The sequence below is a fragment of the Panthera leo genome, chromosome A1, assembly GCF_018350215.1.
Source record: "Panthera leo isolate Ple1 chromosome A1, P.leo_Ple1_pat1.1, whole genome shotgun sequence".
In the NCBI taxonomy this organism is placed as follows: domain Eukaryota; kingdom Metazoa; phylum Chordata; class Mammalia; order Carnivora; family Felidae; genus Panthera; species Panthera leo.
The window spans coordinates 63,798,253-63,813,031 of NC_056679.1; the positions used below are offsets into that span (position 1 = coordinate 63,798,253).

General features: G+C 35.8%; 1 protein-coding gene across 1 annotated transcript in view; it reads left to right on the forward strand.

Annotated features, from left to right (window-relative positions):
* Window positions 1-14,779, forward strand: part of GPC5 (glypican 5) — a 1,402,048-nt gene that overhangs the window by 612,158 nt on the left and 775,111 nt on the right. The gene's annotated exons all lie outside the window — the stretch shown is intronic.

The following is a 14,779-nucleotide window of genomic DNA, read 5'->3' on the forward strand; positions in this document are numbered from 1 at the left end:
AATTAATGATCATGTTTCTTGATTATACTTTAAGGGAAAAGCAGAAAATGCCTCACTTCAAGATTGTAGTATTCCAAGATGAGAACATTAAATTCTAAAGAGAAAATTTCATGTTACATATCTGTGTGAGACCATACAAACCATGTGGGTTAGAGAAGGAAAAGTTTGAAATTACAATTTTCATAGTTCCTCATTCATCTATATTTTCTTATATACTTTGATGAATTATATTAAATATCTTTTACATTCAAATTGTTAAATATATGAATTCTTGAGCCACCTATTGAATACTATCAAAGGGGGGCAAAAAAGAAATTGGTAGCTCATTATTTTTCAACAACTTGTTTCACTGAACAAACTGTATTTCCTTTTGTTAATATAACCCAAATGTAAAGAGCAGTGAGGTAAAAGACTCTTCATCAGTCTTATTACTTAAAATGCAGCTGCCCCTGGGATTGTGGCCCTATTTCCTGATAGGAAATGCTTTAGAATGAATACATCAAGAGGTACCATGTACTGGAAGTTTGTATCATTTTATGGTAGAACTTTCCCAGAACACAGAGCTTCGAAATGAAGAGATTTTCTGGATGATGGATTGAAAGTCTCAGTCATAAGGGTAAGAGACCAAAAATTCACCACTTGCTATTTCCCTCTTTATCTGTGATCCAGCATCTGCTATAACATAGAGCTGACAAGTTGTTCAGCCTTCAAAAGTGATGTTCTGCATGAGATTTAAAAAACCCTGCAGAAGTGTGGCTAAGACAGTAAGATGAGGAAGTTCTAGAACTGTCCAGAATAGTTTCATGACATGAAAAGGAGGAAGAACACAGAAGAGTGAAAAGGATTTGATGAAGAAATGGAGACTCACATTTTACATACAAGCCCACTCCCACAAACCCCCACAGATGTTAGAGGAAAGCAAGCATTGCTGAACTTGACAGAGATATAGATAGATGTGTAGCTGGATGATAGGTAAACAGAGATGACAGATACAGAGATAGATAGAATTATACACACATGAGAGGTGTTAAATTATAATCAACCAAAGAATATTTACAATGCCCTACACAAAGAGGAATTTCTAAAATGTTTTGCATTAATTAATTGCATAGTTTTTAGCAATTTCTGTCCAATTTCCCTCTAGCAGAGATTCAGGTCGAAAACATTTTGAGACATGCTACTCTGCATCTCAGAAAGCAGTAAATACCTTTATCTTGAGCTCTCTTGTGAACTTTTCAGCAAACTGATGCCACTGTGTCACATCAGTGACTCATTCCTGTCACCGAAGCAGCAATTTAGTGCACATGTTAATATTTCAGACTGTGGAATCATAGTTTCTGCTTCAGGGCTGATTCCATACTTAGTATCAATATGAACTTGGTTAAGTTTCTCCAACTTTCTGTGAAATGGTAGGATTGACTTCTTGGGATTCTTGTGAGAATTAAATTAGGTAATATACATAAAGTACCAAGAGCGACACTATGCAAGCGTTAAGCTGTGAGTAGCCATCATCAACCATCAGACGATTTCATCAGTCAAAAATGTATCCTCTCACACTCTTTCTTTCCCAAAGTGCTCTGTCCTTTCCCTTTCCTTAATCACACTTGCTACTCTCCCTCCAATATTTTCTTTCCCTTATATCTCTTGTTTTGTATACTTCCCGTAACTTTCTACCGAAACCCAAAGTCTGCCTCTCACCTCTGAGAGTGCCCTTTTGTAGCCCCTAAGAACATGCTCTCTAGACTCAATTTACCATGATGCTGGGGTGGGTTTATCATTCAACTGTTTTCATTTTGCCATTCTCGCACCCACACTAGTTCAGTCTCCTTGCGTTGAGGATAATGCCATGAAGGTAGGTATACCATCATCAGCCACTTCTCAGTTGGGCCTCGTAGTCACTCTTTTATATTCATCAACACTTGGCCATCAGGTTCATAATCTTTGTGGACACACAAACACTATCACAGTCCTTGGGTCCTCAGTGCCTTGGGTAGCTGTTATCCACTTCCCTGGCATCACCTTTCCCAACCTCCTGTGATTCAGTGACTATTGCTTCCACTTTAAGATCTTACTTCTTGAGTTGGCTCCTGCACCCACTCATAACCTACAGCTCTCACTTCTAAAGTCTTTTCTTCCGGCATACCACTTTAATTATAGTGCTCTGGCATTTCTTCACATTAATTGAGTATCTTGGAATGTGGCTCACAGTATTTGTAATAATACATACATCTGCTGTCATTTTGTGACTTAAACATTCAGAGATGATTCATCCCCACCTTTTTCATGCCAGACTGCTTACTTCCTTAATTCAATAATACCTGTTCTTGAATCTGATCCATATCCATGACTGTAATATCATATAAACCCTCCCTGGTAACCATCCTTTGCTCTTTTCCACCTCAGTTCTTTCCAAGTTTAGATTTTAGTGTGTAACACTTAATTAGCAAGTATCTTGTGGGGCCCCTGGGTGGCTCAGTCCGTTAAGCGTCTGACTTCAGCTCAGGTCATGATCTCACGGTTTCTGGGTTTGAGCCCTGTGTCGGGCTCTGTGCTGACAGCTCAGAGCCTGGAGCCTGCTTCGGATTCTGTGTCTCCCTCTCTCTGACCCTCCCCCATTCATGCTTTGTCTGTCTCTGTCTCTCAAAAATAAGTAATAAAAAAACTTTAAAAAAACTTAAAAAAATTAGCAAGTATCTTGTGCTTAACCCTTTGTAGTCACCACTGTTCTTACATTCTCTTGGACAAGCCGCAGACATAAAAGCATTGTCTACATTCTTTGTCTGCTTACCTTGCTACCTCATTAGAAAGCTGTTCTTCAAAGACAGCAGTTCATCTCTTTAAATGATATATGAAGCTTTCCTGCTCTCCTCCATACCTATAAGATCTTTCTGTAAGCTTCTTTCCCTAATCATATTAACAAGCTGAAAATTCTCCAACACTCCCTGTCAATTCTACATATCTTTCATATCTTTCTGTTATGTGTTCTCCTCCCCACCCCCCCCCCCCCAGAGCCAGTTGTCTCCAAGAGGTGGTTAGTGTTTATTGTATCCATTTCTTCATATTATACACACGCCCACTGTAATCCTTCCACTTCTGTGACTCCTCTGTAATTGTGTTTAGTAGGCCACCAATGGGTCTTTAAATCCATTGGGGGTTTTCCAGTGTAATTTTGGCTGATCTGACTTCAGAATTTGACACTATCAACGAAACCTTTTTTGAAAACCCTTTTCTAACTTTCTACGATACAACGCTCCCTTAACTTTCTTTCTACCTCTCAGACAAGTATTTATCAAGTTCTGAAATTTTCTCTTTCTGTCATTCTAGTGCATAGGATTCTGTTCTCAATTCCATTTTCTCTCTTCACTACATATGCTCTTTGGGTGATCACATTCACATTCATGGCAACTGTTCCCAGTTAAATGCTAATGACTTTGAAGCCTGCGCCTTGAGCACCTCTTTGCTCAGCTTTAGGCCTGTGTATATACTTGTTTGTAAAAGCTTGACTTGGGGATATTACTTATTCCTTAAAATCAAACAACCCCAAAATGAAATCTTTTACTCCTCCAAAGCTTCTCCCTTTTTAAATTTCTTATCTCAATGAATCACTGAATAATCCAACCCTTATTATTCTTTCTACATTATTTCATTCAAATCCAAGCAATTCTTTTTCTTCTTTCTTCTTGTATGATCTTTGCTTTTCATGTGTACTGCCACAGCAGCGATTGGGAATATAATTCTCTTCATCATTAATCTTCCTGGTCCCACTCCTCCAATTTCAATCTCTTTTTCACCTTATAGAGTAATGTTCTTAAAATACAATTCTGATTGATACTCCCTTGGTAAAAATTGTTTATTTCTCCCCTGTCCTTGATATAAGTTCTGACCTTTGTAGTACGAAATACAAATAAGTCTTGAACACTTCTCCTGGCTCATCCATCGAATGGTACCCATCTTGTGCACATGCTTCTAACCATATCAAACTCCTTACAGGTTTCCATAGCCCGTGCTGCCTGACACCACAGCACCATGTCCATGTTGTCTTTGCAGTAAGCTCTCTTTTCTGCCCTTGACTTTGGAGTGGTAGGATGAATACTCATTTTAACATTCTTCTGGATTACTGTTTTGTTCATTTTCGTAGAACCCCATGGATGCCCTACTCTTAATTTAATTGTCTGTGTGACCCACTGGATAGTGTCTTTCATCTTATTCACAGAATATTATGAAGGGTAACACATAATACCTACTGAATAATTATGAATAAGTAGTTCTTAAAGGGTCAGTTAGGAATGTCTGAAGTTCTTTTTATTCCTACAAAAAGTGTATGTATGAATATATGTGAATTTGGGTATACTCTAAGGACCCCAGAGAGGACAAACTGTCCAAATGATTTCTACCTCTACTTCTATATTCTCAGGTGTAGGGGTGAGAGATTAAAAATTAAATACTCCCTTGTATTCTAAGTAAGATGTTGATATTTTATGATATTAATTTTGTATTTTATACCAAAACATAAATAAAGCATGACTCAATGTGAAACATATGGAAAAAGCCTATGAAAGTTGATTTCAACTCATCCACGTGTTTGCTAACTAAATTAAACAATTCTGATCAAACTAATTTGAGTGCATAGACAAAGCTTAAATGTTTCATCAATTTTATAACATCTATATTGTTTTATAAAGCATAGGAGGCTACAAAACAAACGTGGTGCAAAACCAAAAGTAAATGAAATTAAACATATAAATACTAGTACAGGGAAGTTATAAATAGACAGAAAACCAAGGATAAGATAAAGAAAAATGTAAATATTCAGTCCAAAAGAAAATGGATACTAATTATAGTTTTATGTTTAGTTTCCTAGTAGCCATGTTGAAATAAAGATAGCATCATTTAAACATTTCTGACCTTAATTAAAGGAGAAGCTTGCCTCTGAAGGAGAAAAACTTCCCCAGTGCTGAATTGTGATATCAATGCCTTTCCTATGGTATTCTGTATGGGCCACTGAGTGATGATATTTTTCAACAATATTGTTGTATTAAGCGACAAAATGGATTTTGTATGATTATTTGCTGTATTGTCCTTTCACAAAAAAATTAGGGCATGACCTCAAAATTTACTCCAGAGTAGGTAATTCTGTTAAGGACAAAGGCAATATAGTTCAAGTTTGTATACTTATGATGAGATGATTTGACCAAGGCTAAAATTTACAATACCCAGAGGAGTGACAGCCTTTAAGTTATTTTCTGTGACTGTTACAGTTGGACTATAAATATATATATATACATATATATGTGTAAATATATATATGTATATATATATATATACATATATATATTTACACATATATATAAATATACATATATATATTTACAAATATATATATATATATATATATATATATACACATATATGTGTATGTGTATATATATTTATTTTTCTTTTTGAGAGAGAGAGAGAGCTGGAGGAGGAGCAGAGAGAGAGGGAGAGAAAGAGAATCTTAAGCAGGCTCCATGCTTGGTGTGGAGCCCCATGCAGGGCTTGATCTCACACTGAGATCATGACCTGAGCCAAAATCAAGAGTCAGAGGCTTCACTGACTGAGCCACCCAGGTGTCCCACAGCTGGGCTGCTTATTAAATCTACACTTCTGTTTGGTGACACTTTAAGGATTTCTGTATGTTTTAAAGCATAAATTTATAAAAATAATTCTTAGTAAAGAGGAGTTTACCTAATATACTGTATATAATTTTTAATGCCTCAGTGTTCAACTAACAAGGAAAGGGTGTTATCTTTCCTAAAGTATTGATAATTGACAAACAAGAGTTTAGTTTTACTCCTACTTACAACATTTTATAAATGAGTCATTATTTTGTTATGAGAAAAGAGGAAAGCAAAACATCTGCCAAATATGTAGCATATACTACGTACTCGTGCCAGGTTATTTCACATAGTTGATACTAGTAAATGTTAGAATTAAACTTGTTAAAATCAAAGCTGGCTAAAAGTAGATATTTAAGTTTTGTGGATACGTTGAAATCCAATATGGAGCTATGTCTACATGGGTTTATGAAAGCAAATAGGAAGAACTATATTTTTCAGCAGCATTCTGAAATCAATCACTGGCTAAAACCATAAGACATGAGTGAAAAGAGCTTATAAATATTGATTCATTAAGTTCATTCCCTTAGGTTCATATCATGGGTAAGTTTAGAATACTTCAGCTGGAGTTATATTTTAAGTACTGTCATATACAAGTGTAATACAATTTCTTTTGTAGCGAGTTTCCCTTTGGGGAATAAAAATTATTAATGTGTGTGGCTACCGGGAGTTCCTTCTCTCTGCTTGCTAACAGGGATGCTGGCTTGCCTGCTCACTTTGCTCTCCTCTCCTAATTTCTGCTCTCTGAAAAGGTCCTGCTGGTGGCCAACTGACAGGTGATTTGCTCTTTGATGTTGTCACATCAGCACAGTGATAAGAAGGAATCAGGACTTGGGGCACCTGGGTGGCTCAGTGGGTTAAGTGTCCGACTTCAGCTCAGGCCATTGATCTCATCGTTTGTGAGTTCAAGCCCCACCTCAGGCTCTGTGCTGACAGCTCAGAGCCTGGAGTCTGCCTTGGATTCTGTGTCTCTTTCTCTCTCTGCCCCTCCCCCACTTGTGCTCTGTCTATCTCTCAAAAATAAATAAATGTAAAAAAAAATTAAAAAGGAAAAAAAGAAGGAATCAGGACTTGAAATGTAGGAGAGAAGGTGATATGGACTGAGGGATGCATTTGGGTTTGGGTCTACAGGAGGTTTTTCTGGCAAAGGAAAATATATGCAAAGTTGATGGGTGGTTATGATGTTAACTGAAGGGATTTATTTATTTATTTATTTATTTATTTATTTATTTATAACTGAAGGGATTTAAAGATGGAAAATGCATGAAAAAAGAGGAAGGTAAATTATGTGCTCGCATTATACTCTTCTTCAGATGTTACTCAAATACAAGGAGAACCTTGAGCTCTTTTAAAAATTATTTGCAACATTTTTGTAAAAACCAGAGTACTATAACATGTGGGTGACATCTCTGTATGGGTATGTATTTTAATAATATGACAAGAGAGAACATGTTTAAATTGCTTAGACTGAAGGTAATGGGGGAGAGTCGTGGGGTGTGTAGGCCTTGGCTGGGAGGCAAGTCTGGGCTCTGACCGTAACTGGCTGTATGTCTGTGGATATGTTTCATACAGAGAGAGAGAGAGAGAGAGATTCATTAAAGGATAAATATGTAAGCACCAAACCAGTGAGATATATACATACATATATACACATATACATATATACATATATATGTGCACATATACATATATGTGTATATGTACATGTGTATATATGTATGTATATAAATATATACTCAGGGAGGAAATATGGAAAGGGGTTAGGGCCAGTAAAACATAAGGTGGATATTATGAAAGACTTCTTGAAACCTTATTGGAAATTCAAGGTTATTAAAAGCATATTTTGCTTGTTTCCACTGTCTGAAACATTTTTGTCCTTGTAGACCATGTGAAGAAGAAACCTCTAAGTAGTGCAGAGAAATTGCTAATACGCAATGAGCTTTTCAAGTGAGTAGGTTATTTTTATTCTATTTTAGCATCTGGAATATAAAAGGTAAATAGTCCCTCAGGAGTACATACTGTGCTAGCTCCTCTAAGGAAAGTGCATTAAAGGGATCATCTAAATTATCTGAAGCTCTGTGTACCTGTGCCAGATGTGGCTGGCATTCTCCTACCTCTGCATGGCTGCTTCTGACTCAATGCTTCAACACCTCTGTGAGATTCATGTCAGGAGGCCCTAAGTTCCTCCATTTCCCAGGAAGGCACATATGCATTTTAAGGAAAACTCTAGCCAGAAGCTATCAGGTTTTCTTCCCCCTGCCATTATTCTTGTTGACTTTAGTGTCTTTGTGAAAAATACATTCAACAGCCTTATAGTTTATTGATCTCCTTATCTTTTAATAACATGCATCTGCATTCTCATTTAGCCACCCACATTCATTGCCCTGTTGGGAACCATGACATCTGTAGCTAATTCATATCAGATTTTTAAATTCTGGTATTCCTTACTCCTGACTTCAGTTTCTTATCTTTTTAGTTCTCTGAAATATTTATTTTCTCTACACATGTTATCTGACCTCACACAGAGAAATATTTTCAAGTCAATTTGTATTTTGTGGAAACCTCACAGTTTCTTTTCAAACTGTCTCTTAAGCACCTCAAATCTTTTGCAACATGGAATGTCAGAATCCAATTGGAAATATACCAAGTCAAAGACAAATCCGTCTTCCATCCCTGCTCCTACACCAGTGAAACTCACATTAAAAAATGCAGCCATTCAAACATATGCCTTCAAGTAGCACTTCTTTTTCAGTGCTAAGTACCATCTTGATGCTTTGTTAATTTGGGATCAAGAGCTTGAATGGGGAGATTCAGACAGAGTGTTATACTTTCATAGATGCCCTAAAACCTGAGATAGATGTACTAGTGATGTGTTCTAGAATTCCATCTAAACCTCCCTTCCCTGCGTCTACCACCTGTATTGCAATTGATTTTTTTACTTGGTTTCCCTATTAAACTATAAACTTCCTGGTTATAAAATCAAACTCTGGTTTTTATTGTTGCATTTATATCATAGTGAAGTGTCTGGTACGTAGTTCATATTTACTAAGTAGTTATGGAATGAATGGATTAATTGCCTTCAGTAACTTTTGCCAACCCTCCATTCAGACCCAACTCTTCTTTTCAGCAAGTGACATATTCTCTTTCCTGGACACAAATATATAAGGCATCACCTGCCTATAAATCCACCATGTCCACCCTTCTATAAACTCATCTACAACTGGATGGTTCTTCGTCTCTTTCCAATAGGAAATTTTCAATTGTAGAATGGATCTCACACCTTTCACATTGTCTTCTCTCTCCTCATTCATTACTGTGTCTCATACCTCTGTTTTCAGGCTTTCTCACTTCTCTGATCTCTTATTTCACTTATAGACATCATTCACTTTCCTATTCTAAAAGTACCCACTTTTGCTGTGTCGCTCTGGCTTCCGGCTATTACCTTTACGTCCCCTTTCTAATAATCTTCTTTTGAAAGAAGTTTTCCCTTTCTTGCTTTACTAACATCCCCTTATATGTCAATATGATGAAGAGTCGCTTCTATTCTAACCACTCTGCCAAAACGACTCTTCCTACCATAAATGCTTCTGTGCAATCCACATGGCATAGTGCAATGATGCCATAAAACATAAAAAAAAAAAAAAAGTATTTAAAGAGAGAACCTGCAGTCATTCACATAAATGCCACAATCAGGTTAATTAGGTTAAGCCTTTTACTTTGTCTAGAGCAATCATTGGCCAAGAAACTAACATTAATAGAGGAATTTAGAGATTTGCATTGAAATTAAAGTTCCTAAGAAACAAGGAAAAATAAGAAGCAGGTAAATTATTGTTCTCAGTTTGGAAAAAAAATCCAGAAGCTAGTTAGTTTTATGAAATATTTATAGTATTTAACAGAATTGTTTTACACATTTAAAAATCACTAATAAAACATTTCAATTAAAGAGAGCATATTTCAATGCCTTATCTTGAAGTCATGAGATATATTTATTCAATTAATTGTTAAGGTAATATAGTCTACAGGTCAGTTCTACAGCATGATAAAAATGCACACCATTGGATGTTCACCTTTCAGAAACCTGAATACTTTTGCTATTTATTATTCCTTTAAATATTTAGTACTAATTACATTGAAAAAGAACATTTCCTTGAGAGATCTTCCATTAATTATTTGGTTCTGAAACTTTGTGTCCTTCTTTATAAAATTCCGAATTCTCCAGTGAGAAAATAGGCCTGGCTTAATCATGTTACAGAATAGGTTGTGAATCAACTCAGTCTCTTTAATGCTCTATGGTTTAGAGGACAATGTTTCATGTTTCACCAATATCCTGCGTTTGTTTGTTTAATTGAGTCATTCAGGAAACAGTTATTGAGTCCATACCATATCCCAGGCACTGTTCAAGACATTGGTATGATCTAGTGAACAAGACTGACTGGGTTCCTATCCAGGCTTTTATAAGCAAACTACTGATGTTTATTCCAAAATGTCAAAATATGGTCTTTGATTTGCCTATCTAAACAGTAAAAGATAAAAAAATATTCAATTTTAGTTTTACTTTTCAGCACTTCAATTTGTATTGTTGCTTGGCATGTACATATATTTTTTTTGTTGAAAATTAATCTAAAAATTTAAACAATATGACAATTTTTAAAATTAGAGACTAGAGATTTCCTGGATGGACAACATTTGAATATTATAATTCAGAGGTGGAGTTTCTCTCCATCAGACCACTTATAATGTCATGTAATTAGTAAGTCATGCTTTTGTGTAGCTTTCTTTGATTTTAAATTATCTGCCTTAATTAATGATAAGCTACGTTAATATTATGCCTGAGTTTAATAGATGAAATTTGTTTGATTCAATATGATGAAGTAATTTTTCGTTTCAAAATATGCAAAAAATTTTAGTTGAGGAATATATATTTAGTGAGAGTGTGACTTTCTATATTTTTACTCTAAAATTAATGTTAAAATTTTAGGGAATTAGGTTGGATACTATATTATAATTATATTTTTTTAAGGAATGAACAAAGATTTTAAATACAGAAAAAAGAAAAAAAACAATCAATAGAAACCAAACAAAACAGTAGACAGTTTGGGGAAAGTGGCATTGAGGAAGGGGAAGAGATTTACATTTAGGCACATCTTGGTCTGTTCTTGACCACAGAAGCACCAGCACTCCTCCTGCCACCACCATCAATCTGTACACACACACACATACACAAACATTTTCACTCTGAGGAGCAGTACAATACGAAAGTTAACAAAGTCCTGCCAATTCCCATTCATTACTCACCATCTGTAGACTACCTTGTTATAGTAGTATGTAGCAGACCTGTATGAAAAAAAGAGTAGACAAAGCTCCAGACTCATACGGGATCTCAGCAAAAGCACACAAATCTCCCCATTTTCCAGAACCCTATGTTGAGTTTGGGTAGATGTTCCAAAGCCTGAGGCATTGCCTCCACTGCAGGTAGGATGCATCCTGGTCCACATGTTGCCTCTGTGCCCCCAGAGAGGCTACCCAGACTACGCTTGTGCCCACCCCTTCATGGTCACCTTGGACGCTAAAGGCTTTCCAGTTAGGGAATGAATAAGTCATGGGGATGAAAGACACAGCACAGGGAATACAGTCAATGGTATTGTAATGCTGTTGTGTGGTGACGGCTTGTAGCCACACTTGTAGAGAGCACAGCATAACGTATAGAGTTGTTCAGTCACCGTGGTGTACACCTGAACCTAATGTAACATTCTGTCAATTCTACTTCAATTAAAAATAAATTCAAAAACTAATAAAAGCAAAACCCAGACTGCTAAGCTGTATTGTATTAGGTGGCAAGGAAGGGTGTAAGACATCATCTTCCTGTTCACCTGGGGCGCTAGCAAAATAAATGGAGAAGTTTTCAACTCTACAAACCTATTACAACACACACACACAAAGTGAGAATGATATATACGTAAAACTCAGATAAAGAGTGTAACCTGGGAAGGGAAAGAATAAAAAAAAATTCTCATGTCACTTATCTAATAGGAAAGCTTGGTAAATTCAGGAAAAAAAACTATAAACTCAGGAAAAATGTGATCAAACAATAGAATATGGTTTTTTTAAAGGTAAGTTTGTAGAGCCAATTAAATACCATTTAACCATATTAGAAAAATAATAAATGACAAGAAATTCAATATGTATAGTATTCAGATTGCTTTTATAGGTGACAAGCTTGAAAACTTAGAGTAAACACAAAATGTAATTAGAATATTTAGATAAATAATAGGTTCTGAGCAAAAATATGAGCCCAATTAAGATAAATAACTCTAAAAAGACAAAAAATAAATGTTACTAGAAAGAGTAAGAAGGTATTCAGAGGTAAAACGTAGCCAAATTTGTATCAAGTGAGGAAAAGCCTGGGGTTATAGATACAAGGCGACAAAGAGTTCCTGAGTGTGTGGGTGGCAAGGACAGGGCACAGGGAAAATCCAACAGTTAGGTACACACTGCTTAAGTGATTGAATTTCACTAGAAAAAGAAATAAAATCTTATACTACCAAGAAAGAGAGAGTAAATCTTTTGAAAAGGGGACATCCAGTGTTAGGCTTATCAACACTCACCAGCACACTAAATGATGCTGGAGGATGATAGCGCAGGTAACCTGGAGATCTTATGCCCAACCAGGCTGTCATTTGCAGACAAAATCACAGGCAGACATTTCTAACATTTCTAATTTTGGGGGGAGAGAGAGAGAGAGAGAGAATGAGAGAATGAGCAGGGGAGGGGCAGAGAGAGACGGAGACACAGAATCAGAAGCAGGCTCCAGGCTCTGAGCTGTCAGCGCAGAGCCTGATGCAGGGCTCAAACCCACGAACTGTGGATCATGACCTGAGGCGAAATGAGATGCCCAACTGACTGAGCCACCCAGGTGCCCCATACACTTGTAGTATGTATGTTTAAAACTATTAGATTTATGGTTACATAATAAATTGTAATTATTGGAAACTATGAATTAAGGACTGAATGTTTGTGTCCCCCCAAATTCATATGTCTAACGCTTACCCCAGTGTCCTGGTATTTGGAGGTAGTAACTTTGGAAGAGAATTAGGTTATGAAAATGCAGCTCATTGATGGTATTAGTTCCTTTATAAGAAGAGGAAGAAAGACAAGAGCTGGGTTTCTCTGTCTCCACCAAGTGAGAACACAAGAAGACAGTGGTGTGGAAGCCAGGAAGATAGCTCTCATCAGGAATTGAATCTTTCAGCGCCTTGATCTTGGACTTCTCAGCCTCCAGAACTCTGAGAAATAAATGTCTTTTATTTAAGCCACCCAGTTTATGGTATTTTGTGTGGCAGCCTGAGCTAAGACATGATAATATAAAAATAGTAACTAAAACGTTTAGAATATTTAAGTGACTCGGGCCACCCAGGTGACTCATTCAGTTAAGCATCCAACTCTTGATTTCAGCTTAGATCATGATCTCACAGTACATGAGTTTGAGCTTCACGTCGAGCCTGCTTGGGATTCTGTCTCCCCCTCTCTCTCTGCCCCTATCCCGCTAATTCTCTCTCTCTTAAAAGTAAATAGAAGAAAATATTAAGTGACAACTTTCTCATTATTTATACAACCAGGTACTTTGAAATATGTAATTAAAAAAATTATTACCTCCATTCCAAAATAGTTTTCTTATTTGTCCTTAAACTTCCATCATTTTGAGGATAAAAATTTCTTCATGCATCTATGCATACAGATATACATGCATTCATATAAATGGTCATAGAGCCTCATTTCATCAGTTTCTTGTTTTCTTTAGATAATTACATCTATTTTATATTAACAATACATATATTGTGTCATTTAAATACATTATGCTAACTAGTCAATTAACTATACACTTAAATATATGTATATAATAGTGTCTAAAATGCTGTCACCTAATATTTAGCAAGTTTTCTTCTTATTTTTTTAAGATTTTTTAAAAAAGTAATCTCCACACCAATGTGGGGCTTGAACTCAACAGGCCTTATTATCTTTAAGCAGAATTTACAGTGATTTATTATTACTTTTGATTCTGGAATGTGACATGTGGCTTTAATAAATAAATGTCCTTATTTTTTAAAAGATCAATGATATCATCCTAATAATATTACATTCATATTTTTGTGTATTGTTAGAATGTGGTGATGATATTCAATAGTGAAAAAGTTTCCACTTACTAAATGTTTCTCATTAAATATTCCAGACCAATTTTTCCACATTTAGTAATGAAGATTTTTTATTTTAATTTTATATGAAAGGAGAATATAAAGACACTTATTTTAAGTTTTTATCCCTAGAAACAACTTTAACCAGAAGATCAAATAAGCATTGAAAATATGAAATAAAACACTAGCTTTCAAATCCAAATATTGCTTTGGAAATGCACTATCTCTTTAAGCAGTGTCTGAACTTTATTGCTAGACCAAGGTGTAGAAGAAATGTCTGACTCGTATACTTTTAAACTAAAACTATAAAAATTACTTATGGAATTCTGTGGTGCACATTGGGCATGTAAAACATTCCACCTGGTACATTCTTCATGTTGATAGTAGCAGTGGCAAGAGTTTGTAGATAGTTGCACTGGCTTTTAAAGCTGCTTAGTTTAAACGTAATGTACCAGTTCCTGTTGGCTCATACTTGGAGTTTTAAGTACTGTCTGTACTAACAGACAGGCAAAGTGACAGATGTGTATGGATAACACAAAATCTTTTCTGTAGTGTCACACAAGGAGTCATCTATTTTGCCAACTTCCTTAGTTAATTTAAAAGTTCCCAGCGCATGAATCAGTCAAATATTCAACCCCCCACAGTGAATATAAACATTGTGGACAGTCAGCTTCTACTCACCGTAAATCACAATCGCTCCCCGTCCAGAGAAATGTATTTACATTCTTCTTATCAAAATATATGCAGAAGGATATGGCTTTAGACTTTTTCAGTCTTTTAAAATATCAGCTGATTGGCTCCTTCACTTTCATTTATACTTAATAGTCTTCATGATTACATGGGTCTAAATAAATACATTTGAGGTATGTGCCAAAGTCATACTATACTATCTATCTAAATAAATATATACTTATGAGTATCAAACATCAGTAG